This window comes from Pipra filicauda, unplaced genomic scaffold, assembly GCF_003945595.2.
Source record: "Pipra filicauda isolate LSUMZ 115617 unplaced genomic scaffold, ASM394559v2 scaffold36_size6622888_pilon, whole genome shotgun sequence".
Taxonomy (NCBI): domain Eukaryota; kingdom Metazoa; phylum Chordata; class Aves; order Passeriformes; family Pipridae; genus Pipra; species Pipra filicauda.
Window position 1 is genome coordinate 792,154 of NW_024104498.1, and position 15,793 is coordinate 807,946.

Consider the following 15,793-nt stretch of genomic DNA (forward strand, 5'->3'; position numbering starts at 1 on the left):
ATTTTCCTGCACCAAAACTGCCTGTAAAAGCCTCTGTTTCAGTAATGATTTGTTATATATTACAAACACCTGCAGCACGGGGAATTAATATCACTAAAGTATGGGGATCAAAGATATTCCACCTTTTTTTTCTTTAATTAAATGATCATTTACTTTTGACAGACCTCAATGTTTTTGACAAATAGTGTTTGAATCTGATTGAAGGTATGGTTACGCCCTTCTAAAAACACTGCAGTCAAAGAATGATATTAGTACTGTGCTCCTGTTTTGAGGAACATGGATTGACTGCTTAGTACTACTGCTAATTATAAATACTAAAATGTATTCAATAATTAATTAAGATGCTGTTCTCCACTTCACTGCAAGCACTGGCTGCTCTTTGTTGAATAATCAGCATCAAAATATGATCTTTTTGCATTATATCTGGTAAATCACAGTACTACATTTAATATACCATTAAGACAAGGCACAAACTTTTATGACACACCCAGAAAGCAAAGTGATAGCTTGGTATGCATTTACACAGGAATGGGAGAATTTCCTGCATATGCAAGCACTGGATGTTACTGAAGAATAAACCACAAATTTGCATTGCACCATATAGGTGCCCAGTTTTGCCTTTTTCTCTTCCTGTTGCCTCTCTATATGGCTGTGTCAGTTTAATTTGCTTTCTTTAGAATTTTTGTTGACAGTGAAATTAATGTGCAAATTCCCTATCGGTTGTATATATTAATATAATTCCCTCTCAAATACAGCTCGTTGAAATTAGCACTGGTGAAAGGTGAGATACATATTCATACAGTTATTTACATAAATCCCATTCAGCTTTATGCACCCTAAGCTTCAATGCAAAGTATCTGCTACCACAGGTAATTTTAGCACAAGCAAAACGTGCTCGTGCCAAATTTTAGCACGAGCACCTAAGTGACGTCTGACTTCCCAAAGACTGGGTGTCTTTTAAGAAGTAGATTATTTGGAGAGAAAAAATTCTGTAAGAAATTACATTTTGGACATAATTTTTGTACGTAAAAGCTATTGTCTTTACAACAAAAATATTGAAAACACTGCTTTGTTTCTTCAACGAATCACAATTTACATACACTGGGCATGATGCCTCATTTGTGATACAGTGTGAGATGGTGCATTAATATCTTAATAAACTTTTCCATAACAACTATGTTATGAAGCAATTTATAAGACAGAGTATACACTAGACCACAAGGTAAGTTTTATAAAAATAAGTATACACTGGGAATTGATTTATGCAGCACAGCATTTTTATCAGTTCTAGTGACAAAAATATCTTTAAAATCAGTTGCAATACGTATATTGATCTGCAGATTATTTACTTGGATTATAGAATGCTAACCATAGGAAAAGTCATCAGGTCATTATCTATATAAGTTTAGGGAATTAAGGCACCATCTATTCCTTGTAGTGACAGGCATTTGCTGCTAAAAATATAAGCTGAAATCTCCCGTGTGCAGGTGCAGATTCTCCTGAGCACTGCAGCTCTGTTTGTGTGAGTTTTCCCAGTAAACAGAGGATCTGCAAGGTCATTAAACAGACAATGGCACATATCTCTCACAAAATTAGCCTTTACTGGGTAGACTTGCAGTTTTTATATTTCCCTTAGCTTAATGCTGCAACACATGACTTTCAGCAGTCTCTATTTTTCACAATTTTCCAGTTAATGAAAGTAATGTTTAAATACTCTAAACTTAGATTATTAACTTGTACAAAACAGAAACAGATGTGTGTCTCTGTGTGCCATTAAATTTATGATTTACATAGTATTCTTGAATACAGCTGAGCAGAGGCCAATGATTCTAATTTGCTCTAGATTTACAATAACCTGATCTGGTTTTTGTAAGTACTGAAACACTTTAAACAAAATTAGAAAGCCGTTGTGCTTTGTGTGATTAAAGATGCAATTCTCTTTGGGGTAATGAGAAGAGTTAGAACATGTTTCTTTCTTTATGGATGTTTCTATTATAAACACGAGTACCATATATTATGTATTTTTGTTACTATTTCCTTGTTTTTAATTATAAAATAAACTGATTGAGTTGTACTGGAGTTACACTGAAACGAGGCCAAAATCTAGCTAAAAAATGCATAGAGAGGTTCATAAAAATCCTTAAAATTCTTCTGAGGGCCTTAAGATCTTGTTACAAAAATACTAGTTCCCTAGAGTTTGCAGAGTCCAAAACATCTCTGTGATGTAAAACTATACAATTTAAAGATTTATTTAAAAAGCTAACACATTTCTCAGCTTATTATACTATGTTGATGCACAAAATTTTACAGGACAGAGTTTCAACGGATTCCTAACATTTTATATCTGGAGATACAGATTCACTGGGTTTTGTGGCAGAAATCACAACTGGAATGAATGCTATCATCTAAAACATGGTGTACTTTAGGGCAGAGACCAAGTGGTGGTTGTTGTGACACTGAACAATGAATTTTTTTAAAAAGAGGCAAGATGAAATTAGATATGCCAGATATGAGCAAGTGGCAGGTGAGAATACCCTGTGTGTGAATATTTAAGGCCTGCTTCAAAGGGTCTGAAAACCTGACTATAAGGCCTATAAAGATGTGTGGATCCAAGGTTAGTTAGAAATGAGGTGTTTCCCAATTCTAATCTGTGACTCTCTGTGGTCAGAAATGTAGGTCACTTAACACTGTAATTCACTTTTCACAGGGAAAGGTGACATAGCAATGAAGTGTACACATCTGTTATAATAGGGACTACTTACAATAATTTTTAAGGCTACCTCAACTATTCTTTGCATATTGCACCCCAAAAATCAAACAGATTTTATCAATTTAGAAGTAATGAACCGGAATTTTATTTTATGTAGTACCTGGAATATAATATTATTTCATGTATTGTATTATTCATTTGCTATTTTACATAATGCATTGAAGATAATATAGGCTCAATGTTATATATTCATATTTAATCCTACTACAATGTATGTATTTATATTTATCTTTACCTCTGATGAAATGTTTAATGTTATTAATCCTTTCATTTTAATTATATATAATTAACTGTCATTAAAACGGGAGCATTACCTTTTAATAAAAATTTAATCATACATTTACTGAAGCACGGGATCAAAATGCTACACAGGGCTGAGATGTTTTAAAAGTGGTTGAATGCACTCAGTGTATTTGGTCACTCACTCTCCCAGTGCACTTAGAGGTGTCCATCTGTGCTTTCCTCATTTCAAGGAAGGATGAGGATCACTGTGGATTTTTCTGGGGGATCTGAAAATGGCAACTGGAATGAAAAAACGGCAGGAGAAAATTTTTTGTCTCACACTGAGGCTGAAGTGCAGATCACTGGACTCCTTTTGTGGTCTCATCTGAACTTTCTGGGACATTTTTCTCCTAAGCACACATTTACCCGCACACGAGGCATCAGACTGACAACTAATACAGCTTTAAGTTGTGTCTAGGCAGGAATTAATATTTGAGAATTGTTTGCTTCCTTCTTGAAAAAATGAGTATGGATATGGACTATATGACTGGCAGGAATGGATGGCATTGGGACATGAGAATTCCATGCTCACTTTTCACTCTTCACATGAGCCAAGGGCCCTCTCTGCCAACCACAGGTCTAGGTGAGCAAAAATCTGTGCTGAACCAAGACCATATCCCCAGTCCTACAGACACTCATGCCTGTTAAATCTTATCAACAATATGAACTCAGAAATCACAAATATTGGGAAACGTGTCATCTCGCATTGAAATTAGTGGTGAGTTTTGGAGAAGGAGTTTTTTAATTTTTCTGGTAAATTCATACTGACTCTCTGAGGCCCAGAGTGTGGAATTGTGTTTGCAGCAAACTGTGGTTCAGGAAGCCCTGTGTGATTAGCTTGGGAGGCTGGAGGTAAAAACTGCAGATGAGAATTCCATATGTCTGAGGCAAAGCACCTGAAAGGAAAACTCCCATTTTAATGACAGAACATGGGACGGCCATTATAGGAATATATTGTATTGATAAAAAAGGGAAAACACCTGGTCAACAAAGGTTTTGTAATATTTTTTTTCATATTGGTTATTTTAAAGTCATATTAAGCTGTCAGAAGACTTTGGTTCATTAGGAACACTCTGTTTCTTAAAGATGCTCAGTGAGTCTGGATGCACTTAGGATAATTTATTTTCCAATTGACTCTGAGTTGCCCAGACCTACTTCTATTGAAGTCAACTTTTATTTTTCCAAAGAGAGTTAAATCAAGTTTAATTTTTCTTCAAAAAGAGGCTTAGTTAGAGTTCTTAATTGTCAATTTTCTTTGAACAATTATTGTTAATTTTGAATAAATTAACACCTAATAAATTTTGTGATTCCTTATATTAAAGCCCACTCTAAAAACATTTGTCTGGTGCAATTACTCAGCCACTCAGAGTAAGTGGGAAGTTAAAAACTGTCTTTATATGGGCTCTGAACCTTATTGTGATTTAAAGTTACCTTACCCCAAAATACGTTTAAATCAAAAGGGAACTGTGTTTTAAGTATTTTTGTGGCTGGAAGGCTTCATACACTGGAAAAATATTAAATAAAAATATAACGGACCCTTTTCTACTCTTTTCTTTGTATTTTACTGGAGTATTTCATATTAATACTGGCATGGATAAGACAATTCAACAAAATGTAGGGTGATAACAAGGCCATTGTGCAATGGCTCTTCTGTTGAGCAATGAGACTGTGCAGAGAGGGGCAGATTTGGACTCTGCAGTTCCTGCCATGCCCATCACTCCCTATTGCACAAGACTCGGGTCACAAAGTTCGAGTGTCTAAAATCTACAGGCTGCCTGTTTGCAGAAAGTACCAGAATAGAGATTCCAGTACAAATGTGTGGAACTTTCCACCTGGTGACAGGATATTTTTTTACATATGCAGAACTGGTCCTGGTTGAAGAGCCTCTGCCTTCATTATTTAATTTCTTTGTGGAGCTCACAGTCAACATGATCCCGTTGAGTTCCTTATTTAATATGTTTCAGAGCACAGGACACCTGCCGACTGCTTTAATAACCAGTTGTCCTCAGTTGGCTTATATGTGAAAACTGTTCAGCAGAGGCAAGTAAAGAATAACCTCAGACATTAAGACTGATTCCATTAAAAAAAATAAAATAAAACTGTGTCCAGGCTCCACACCCAAAGTCCCTGAAATAAATTTGCAAGGGCTTTTCACAGCATGGAACTCGAGCGGATTTTTTTTTTTTAATTGAATTCTGCTCTGGGTAAGTGCAGCTCAGTGGAATTCAATTTCCATGCAGGCTCCCAGGAAAGAAATACATGCTAAGTATTTTTATTGCTAATGTCTCGGATTTAGTTTCTTAAGTATTATTTAGATTTGACTGTGGACAGAGTTGCTGGTGTTTACCTTGACACAGTGCTCTGTGCCTGTCGGTGGAGAAGGGACTCTTTAAAAAGGGATTGGCTAAAGCACAGAAGTTTAACCATGAATAAATGCCAAGGCTTTGTATTGTATTAATAAGGCTCAAATTCTACTTCTTTGTACAAATCCTATGAATCTGATGGAAAATCTACATATTCCCAATTCAACCTTTTTTTTTTTTTTGTCCCACTTTAAAATATTTTCCCTACTTTGTTGGAAGCCTCTTTCACACCTTGTTAGGAGTATGCTATATACACTGGTTTTATATATATAAATACTGTTCCAGATGATTCAGGGAAGCCCTCCACTCTCAGTCCTGTAGTTTGTAAGGGAAGAAACCCCCCTAAGGCCAATGGCCCTGCTTTGAGTGGATGGTTACTGAAACAGAGAAATCAGACTTTGACCAATTAGTTTATCTTAATTGGCTTTATTCTCCACTCACTCACAGAATTTCTCCCATAATTCTTTCCCTTCTGCTGGAACACGTAATTTTACTGCAACCCCCAAAACTCAGGTGAGGAATAAAAAGTATCTCAGAAATGAAAATGCTCAGCCACTATTTACTCACACTCGGATTTTTCTTAGTCAATAGAACCTTTTAAAAATGCTTTTTGTTTTACAGTTATAAACTGTTGGCTGCTAAGGCAAACTGCTACAAATGACTGGTTTAGAGTTTCGTGTTAATCCATTATTTTAGACAAGGAAATACTCTGAACCAAAGGTTCAGCCTTGTTAATTATTTTATGTTACAATCAATAAATTAAGCAGCCTTTGTTCATGCTTGGTGTTATGTGAAGGATGCTTGTCTGGTGAAGGAACATGTGCTCCCACCTCAGATTCTGTCACAAAATTTAGACCTGATCCAAAGCATGGCCAAACCTGTGCTAGGAAACAGACTCTGCCCTGCTTGTTTCTAAATCTGCTTCCCTTTTCTCTACGAGGAAATGTCTCAATTTACTATACTGACTACTATATATAGTCTATATTATCATTGTACCCATCTTTCTCTATTCTGTATTATTTATTATCTGTTGCCTGTTTGTATTATATTGTTGAAGAATCTTTAGGTGTTGGATGAATGGAATTATTATTTTGTAATTGTGTATTTTTGATAGATAAGTTTGTTGATACCTGTGTAAGTTTTATTAACACTTTCATTAGGTTTGTCAGGAAATTAGGATGTGGTACAGATATATGTCTTTTTAAATTCCATCTCATAACATCTTGTGCACACAATCTCTTTTCAAATTCTGCTCATGAGTAATCATTTTTATGTGTGTTTAAATCACATTTCAATTTTCTGTGTAGACACAAGTCCTTACTATACAACACATCCCGTTGCTAGTTTTGTAAACATGTTTTCACTGTTGCTTTGAAGAACTGAGACAAAACAACAGCTAATCTGCAGGATGGCAGCAACCAGGACAGCCTGTGCCTGCGAGTACCAAAGGATTCAAACCAGCACTGACACTGGGCAGCACAGAGGGCGAATGGCAAACCTGTCCCAAAGAACAGCACAGAGGGCGAATGGCAAACCTGTCCCAAAGAACTTCTGCAGCACTAAAACTCCTTTGGAAGTGGCACAAGTTCTACTTTTCAGTCTCGATGTGGCTTGAACGTCAAATGGGACAAATGGGAATGAGGGGGAGGACACTGAAATCTCCAAGCTGAATCCAGCAGATGAACCACCACGTTTGTGTGATGCAAGAACAGACCTGCAGGGGCACTGCACCCTGTGCCTGTAACCCTAATCCACCCGAAAGATGCTGGGATGGATTTATCTGGCAGAAATAGCTGCTCCCACATTCTGCCTAGGGCCTGGTGCAGGGGTCGGGTGTGACTCCAGCCCCAGGAGGAGGTGTCAGCAGAGCTGGGGTGCCCAGGCTGCACAGAGCAGGCCTTTGGTCCCTGCCCATCTCTGCCCTTCCCCAGCTGCAGCAGGGCAGGCTCAGAGGAAGGCTGCACTCTCCAGAGGTGTTCTGTCACAGCTCATCTCATCCTTGTTTTGGTGTCGTTCTGCATGGTGTGGATAAGCTGGTCACAGATAAAATGAGACACATTTTTTCACTTCAGCTCATGCCTCTTCTTCCTGTGCTCCATACAATTATTTTGTAGCACATGAGGAAAAATGTTTACGTTCTGTCTAAACCAGTCTCGATAAAATGTTAGAGGTGACAATCTCTTTAAACATTACTGATCATTACTTATAAAACTGTATTTTAAAATTGTGAAAACAAATGCCTTGACCTTGTGAGCTACGGAAAAATTTGAAAAACAAATCTGCTCTGTTTTTTTGGCTAATAGTTGTGATTTGCATAGCTGAACCTTGAATGTAGTCATAAATAGCTACAGAATCTGTCTTGGCATAATGCCTGGCAATGTTAGGGTGCCAGACAAAAAATCGGGTCAACCACTTACCAAGTAAGTCATTCTGTCTCAACAAGGTGATGTCTAACAAAGAAGCTACAAGGCTGAAGACAGCCAACATATTCAGCTGCTGTTCAGAGAGACGAGAACTTTTCATTTATCAGGATAAAATCGTAATCAGCACACCGAGTGAACTCCCTCTTGGAGAAAGGAGAAAAGCCCATCAATTGTTTTTGCTAATTAAGATGAATATTATTCCTGTGAAATGAACCAAAAAGTTCTGTGTAAGTTCAGAACCCCAAAAGAGATCAATAATCTCAAAGAACAATTGCACAGGGTTTTAATTGAGAGGAAAGTGAGAAGTATTTTTTTGTCTTCTTCAGTTTTCAGCTGAGGCTCCTCCGTGGGTGTTAGCGGGTCTTTTATGTTCTCAGTTTATCTAACGTGATTTTCCACATATTAAAACTTGTGGAATTAAAAATTCATGACAAAATATTCATATATTTAATGGAATGCTACCACTAAATGGTGCATATTTAGGAATAATTCAAGGTAACAGATAATTTATTAACATATCTAGAAAAAAGCCCAATTTCAGATTAAAATCTAGGTGTTATGACTGTTCATAGTAATGTGCATTTAATCTTTGTTCATTAAGCAGAGGTAGAGCTAAAAATTAGAAGGAAAGTGTATTTTCTTAAAGTGATATTAATTATACTCAACAATTTATTTTATTCTGTCATATTTATCTTGTTTTTAGGATTAGAAAAAGCCTTGCAGTGTTGAAAGGGAGTAATATGAGGAAGCTCAGTTTCCCATTCCTTAAACAAAAGACACTCAACTTGAAAAATATATTTATATTTGAATTAATATTTACATAATGGAAGTCCTTAATCAACGGAGTAACCCTGTATTCCTGAGCAAGTCAGGGAAAATTGAGGTGCACGTGGTTATACATATAAAAATTAATTGTACCCAAAATAATCTATTACTGTCTGTTTTAGTATCCCTTATGGTCCAAGCTTTTGCCCTCTCTTCTTCTCTTATAGTGTAAATCACACAGTTGGCCTCAAAATAAAAATAATTATGATTTCACTTAACATGCAAATTCAGAGTTATAAATTAGCTCAGATCAGGATACTGGCTGAATACATTCGTTTTCATGAAAAATGAAATGTTGGGTCTCTCTTCTTCCCTTCCCCCAAGCCTTCTTCACAAGATCAGCCTCAGGCTAAAATGGTTCTAAGTAGACTAGAGCTGGTGGTAAACACTTACCTCTGACAATATTATTGCCTAATGAACATTGCAGAGAGGGGTGGATGCAGTGCAAGTGTGCCTGTGGCTGCACCCTACACACAGTCCTTGTGCCAAGTACCTACTGCTAAGAGGGGAATAGACACAAAGGAGACAGGCCCTTTGATGCTTTAATCCCAAACATACTTAACTGTCACCTAGTTAATCTTTTTGATTAAAAATGACTCTTGAGTTCTTCTCCAACGTTTTTCTGTTTGTGGACGAGGGAGGTTAACTGTGGTTAAATGTAGTCCTCGTGCCTGTTCAGACTGTTCTTTTCCCCCCCGCCCCTTACTTGCCCTCCCCACCCCCCCCTTATTTCAACATGACTTTTCCCTCTCTTTAATCATGGATGTGCCCCTGAAGGATCTGCAAGCATGATACCTCTGAAATAACCCCATTCTTTTCCCTCTTGGCAGCAGGTAAAAGCACATTACAGCTGTGCCAGAGCAGAGCTTGCTGCGTTATCAGAGAGCTCCAGGTCAAACCCCAGCCTGCCAACGCAGCCTCACCTGCAGGTTTGACTCTCCTAGGAAAAAAAAGTTTCAAAGGACAACTAACCCTCCGTGCTGATCAGAAATAAAGTCATCATCCTTAGAGTTCATCACAAACCCTCTGTTTTGCTGTTGGTTTTCTTGGGCACTGGCGATTTCGGTACGGCTTTTATCCAGACAGCAAAAAATCAGTCCCACTTATTTTAAATCTGTCACTGGTTTAAGTTCTTATGAGTTAAAGTTTATGAATTAATTTTTTTTTCCAAGAGTCTTGAGTTCCTTTTGGGATTAGATGGAAGGTCTTTCGAGTGTAGCACTAAGAAGCACATTTTGGGTCAGAATACGTGCTCTGATGGGATATTTTTCAAGTAGTATTTCTTTTCACTTTAACAGTAGTTTCACTTCGTGATGGTTTTATGTTGATTTCAGACTACATTTTTATGTAGTGGGAAAGGATATTTTTTGTAGAGTGAATGCCCAAGACCTGTTGGAAAACATTTCTCCTTTAGCAATGTACTCATCAGATTCAGTACAGTTTGCTGAGAAGTGTTATTTTAGGATGACCTTTACACATAGAGTATGATGAATTTTTCTTTTTATTTGATTGTAAAGATGTTATGATCGAGGGGCAAAATAAATATTGCCTTTTTCAGCCGTAAAAAAGAGAATGAAAGATGAAACCACCTTTTTAAAACAACCTGATAGCATGCAGAAGTGATGTCTGCGTTTGGAAACTACATATTTTTACATTCACACATACAGCAAAGCCCAAGTGAAACATAAATAGAGATCAATTTTATACAGTTCAAATAGTAACACACGCTATGGAACTCACCCTTTCTCAGCCTAAAGAAGAGAGATATTTATATTCTTCGCTGGTAGAACAATGTATTTCTGTTTAAGGGAATTCATACGTTATGATAAATTGTTCAGAAAAATAAATAGTTGAGCATTCTGTGGTCAGCAGCATTTCTAGCAAGGATGTTAAATCCTCACATATTTTCTTTTGAATAATTAGCATAATGTTCTTCAAATCTTTTCTAGGTAGCTTACAGGATTTGAATATTCAAATATTTTCAGTTGTATAAGCCATATAATTATGAAATTGTACAGTACAGTTATTTCTCAAGCAATTTGACAATCCTTTCTTACAAGAATTTACCTTCTGTTCTTTGTTATCAGAAACAGAAAAAGCTTTCTGCTTACCATTCTGGAAAAGATGGAATTCATCATTCTGCCATAAAGACCCTAGAAAGCAAGGAAAATGTTATTAGTTATTATATTCTTATCTGCAGGGATTCTAACTGCCAAACAATGCATCAGCATCAAAACAAAAAATGAAAATACATGTTCAAATCATAGATCAATAGTTTAATGCAGTTCTGAATATATATTACATGTACTTAGCAGGTACTGGATTAGAAAAAAGCACCAGCTATTGTTCATATCTGTATTTAGAACTGCATGCCAGCTGGAATTTATCTGCACAGCGTTCACAAAATACAGACATAGGATCTTGGCATCCAATTTGAATGTATTTTTGAAAATAAAACCATGGGCTTGCTGTCACTCTGCTCTGGAGTGGGAGAAAACCTGAACATAAAGGGTTGTGATCAGAAGAGACAATTATCAGTGACACGGCAAAGGCTTTCTTCTTAACTCGTGAGGAAATTTGTATTAGTATTAAAAAAACTCACTTGAACACTTAAAACCCACTTGTTATTCTTAAATGTTTTCACTATTTGAGAAAACTACATCTCTAAGCAAACATGTGAGGGAGAGAAATAAGGGATTCAATTAAAGATCATGTTTAGAAAAGGTTACTATAACCAAGAGATGCAGCCACATGCCACTTAGAAAAAAATGTGGATGCCTAAGTAGGGCTATTACCTTTAAAGAGGAAAATTAAAAACTCAAATGAAAGATCAATTCCAGGTTCTCCCCATGACCACCTATACCACTGGATAAAATGTAAATATTTACAGGTAAGGGATTGTCCAGATAGAGAAGAATTCCCCAGTATAGTAGAGGAGTTATTTCCGTTCAAGGAGTTTACCTTGGGCAAAAAGGGAGTTTCCAGAGTGTGCAGTGCTGCAGAAATTCAGACTTAATCTAGGTTGCAGTACAGCACAAGAAATAGGGAGCCTGGATAAAGCTTGTGTAAATTAGAACAGTCCCTGAGGGCTGCTCTATTTTACGTGAGGATTCACTGGCCTGTCTCAGCTCTGAAACTCAGCATCCACAGCCGTGGCTCAAAGCTGCTTGTGCTCCATCCTTCATGGGCTGCACCTTCTTCATGGTGCCTCATGTCAGATGGAGCACAGAATACTTCTCTTTTTTCGTCTGTAAATTCCAGGAAAACAGGGTCCCTCTCAGCCAAACAAACAATATTTCACGTGAGCTCAAAAGGAACCCCTTGAAGGTCTGTCCCAGTGGAGCCAAGTTCTCACAAAGCACTGCCTTCTGTGCCCTTCTCAGAGATCCTCACTCCTCAGCCCTCTGAGTTTGCAAACATACTGTTGGAGTGAGGTAATCATTAATCAACTGCCTGTTTGGGACTGTTACTAAAAAAATCCATTCATTTCACCAAAGTAATAGTTGCCTTTCCTCCACGCAGCTTTTGAGTCCCCCCTGCCACAAAGCCGTGATTTTTTTTTTCTTTTCCAAAGCTATTTGTAAACCAATAAAATGTCACTACTTCATAAATGAACAAAAGCTCTCATTGACTTCAAAGGGAATTATATTCACCCAAGATTTTGCCTCTAGTTCTTACCTGCTTAATTATTAAGATTCTACACCGTGGGTTACAATGTCGTAAGATATGAACTGAAAATTGTGGGCCTGTCCCCAGCTATCAGTCAGGTATTCAAGCCACCAGCCTGATACACAAGTTGTTCAATCCTTTCACAGGAGTATCCTCCTGAAGGCATTGCAGCAATGTTTGTGCTTAAAGTTAAGTATATGTTTTAATGTTCTACTAAACCATGGTTTAAGTCCTTACGTAGTTTCAGATGAGCAGAGCTGCTGAAAGTTAAATAAGTTTAGTGTGACAGCTAATATATGAACTCTATTTGGACACAAATAATTTTTAATAACAGGTTATTTGCTGGTATACAGAATATGGAATTATTAGTTTAGAAGAAGTGAGTCAAGGCTTCTCCTATAGCATTTGCTTTCATCGACTGAAATAAATAATCAGGGGGGGGTGGGGGGGGATGACCACCCAGATCTCAAGTGTAAAGAAATGCTAACAAGTTTTTGATTTCCTTTTTGAAAAATCAGATTTGTCTGTTCAGGTCACAATTATTTTCAGTGCCTCTGGCACTGACATTACAAACGTCAAAAAAAAAAAAAAAAAAAAAAAAAAAAAAAAAGGCAGCCCTGTAATTCCTGTTCTGGAATTCTCACTCCGGTTTCTGGAGCATCAAACAAAACTGCCCATTTCTAATCACTGGCTCCTGAAGAGGGCAGCACGTTCTAGATATTATTGAACTGTAAGCTTTGAGGTGACAGCCTGGGCTTTACTTTACTGCACACGGAGGAAAGGGGAATAAAACTTTCTGGAGAGTTTGTGTGCATGGTTCCCACGATCCAATAAGTCAGCAAAAGTCCAAGGCTTTTGGCCAAGGTCACAACTGTATTTGATTATTAAAGAGGACATTCAAAATAGCTACCTGAAGCAATGCATTTAGAAAGAGAGCAACAAAATACCAGCAAGGGGTACTTCCATGAGGAGTATGTTTTATCTTTAACACTGTAGATAACTTTTCCTATTGGCAGCGCATTGACTATCAAAACTACTAAAGGGGTTAGATTTAATTATCTCACTTCTTTGCACATTTCATCTCAATTGCTATGGCAACATTCAGTTGCCTCAGCAGCAATGTACACTTTAATCAGATATTTCCTCACTCATTTCTCTGTGCACCACAGCAATGTAGTCAAATTTACAGCCAAGCCCTGATGCATCTGATAACACCTCTTAGGAATTAATGGCTAACTTTCCTCTGCCCCTCACCCATAGCCACAAACATTTCTAGGGAGTTTTGCCTTCTGATGGCAAAGGCTTTAGGAGGTGAAAAGTGTGTGTACTTTTTATCTTCCCCACTTCACTGATTTTATGTTGTTTTTTTGCCACCACTCCCTCTTTAAACATCCTCTACTTACTCGGGAACTCTTCCCATCAAGCAATGGGCAGGTCCTCTGGTCCCTGCAGGAACTCTTTCAGGCCTGAGAACAGGAAACACAATAACTGGGCAGACAATATGGTTCCTCCCGTATTCCACCCTGCCCTGAAAAGCTTTTTGTTGGATTACTCAGCCCTGATTAAATGCTTCATCGGAGTACATCATAGCTCTTTAAACTTCTTGGCCCAGAAACCAGGAACATAGGCTAAAATAAAAGTAATTAGGAGTGATGAGCAGATACTAGGGACTCCTTATTGAAATGCAGACAGTAAAAGGAGTCAGGAAGCTAAAAGTACATGAGGATTACTAAATTCAGCTTATGGGAAGTCTCGATATTTCTGACGTAGAAAATCGTCTGGTTTGAAAACGTGTCACCACCACTGCTAATGGTGAAGAGAGATAAGTTCCTAATGGTGCCTGGAGTCTGTGGTGGAAAACACAGAAATGCATTAGAAGGATTGAATTTGTTTGGACTGTAGTCAAACTTTTGGGAAAGAATGATGGGCACACAGCCTCTTCCTGATCAACCAAAGGTTTTCCTGGGAGAACTGCCCGTTTTCCCTGGCCTGGGCTCTTGGCAGCCTCAACATCTCGCCTAAAGAAGAGGGCACCCAGTGTGGCACCTCTGGCTGCTGCATTTTTCATATGGTTGCCAAAGAAGGGAGGAATTTGACAGAGAGACAGGGTAACATGACAGGAAAATGTTCACATCCATATATGTATATACAGAACTCGTGTGTGCTCTCACTGCAGCACTAACACTCCCTGAAGGTATTACTACATTGCTAGACAAATTAAAATTAAACAAGAGGTAAAAGTGCTCTTGAACTGAAAACTGTTAAAAGATGCCCACAGGCAAGACAAAAGTGAACAGCAGGAGTTTATCCAGCTGTGGGTGACTGGGAGTTCCTGTGGGCCAACTGTCTGTGCTCCCATTCCTACTGCAGGATATGCAGTTTCATAAAATAAATCATAAAGGTGGTGTGAGTTCCAAGCAGAATGACATGAATATTTTGTTTCGGCCTTTAAGATAAAAATCAAGATAATCTCTGTGAAACTCATTAAGCTACAGGACTGAATGGAGAGGGATGGTGGGAAAACAGAAGAGCCCAGAAAAGGAATGAGATGTCACAAATGTGATAGCACGTAGGTCTGCTGACAAGCACATCTAATAACATCTGGAATTAGTGGAGTATGTGAGATCAGCTTTGAAAAAATTTCTAAAAAAAAAAAAAAAATCTCTCTCAACAGAGTATTTCTAAAGCTAAATACAAAAGAGGTATTTTTTTTTTACTGGGGGGATGCAATGAAACCCTGTAAAGAATATCTGAGATGTGAAGGGGCATGGCCAAAGGTCTGCATACTGAGATCAAACCCAGAAAAAAAAATCATAAAAAATAATAAACTATATAAATTTATAAAAAACAGTAGTAGTAGTAGCATGTGTTAAATACATACTAAATCTGGATTTGCAAATCACATTTTATGCAAGTGCAAATGGAGGCACTTAGAGGTGAAGGTGAACAAACCGAACAGATTATTCATTTTTGTGCATAAAATTGTTAGGTTTACTATTTCCCTTCATTCACACCACAAAACAATGTATCTCACAGCAAAAGAATCTGCTGTGTAAATTATTACGTGTTGTGCACTGAGAAAAGAAATGACATGGCTCAGTATCCCAGTCACATAATGAAATAAGGAACTGTACTCCAAGCAGTTAATTCAGTTATTTTCATGACACTGTTATCCCACAGTTATCACCATGACAATGCATCTTTGTTGACTTAGAAGTACTCAAAAATGAAAGAGCATTTGGATGTGGAGACAAGGATATGAAGACATGGTAGGAAGGAAGATTAAAACCGTAATTCTGTCTCATTTTACAATACTGTAATCCCAAGGGAGCCGCTGGAAGTGCTCCCAATTTGCACCAGGACAAAAGCCAGCGTGTCTTCCTCTGATTCTACGTACTTGGAAACTGTATCTCACTACCAGCTACATTTATACTCCAACTGCTATATAATGAAAGGAAATA

The 15,793-nt window shown here is 37.6% G+C and overlaps 1 protein-coding gene across 2 annotated transcripts in view; it reads right to left on the reverse strand.

The window, feature by feature from the left end:
- The window catches only part of ADGRL2 (adhesion G protein-coupled receptor L2), a 378,099-nt gene that overhangs the window by 164,813 nt on the left and 197,493 nt on the right, over positions 1 to 15,793 (reverse strand). For both annotated transcript variants that reach the window (XM_039384678.1, XM_039384661.1), the window contains exon 3: positions 10,775 to 10,816. The gene's annotated coding sequence lies outside the window, so the exon portion shown is untranslated. The remainder of the gene's footprint in view (positions 1 to 10,774; positions 10,817 to 15,793) is intronic.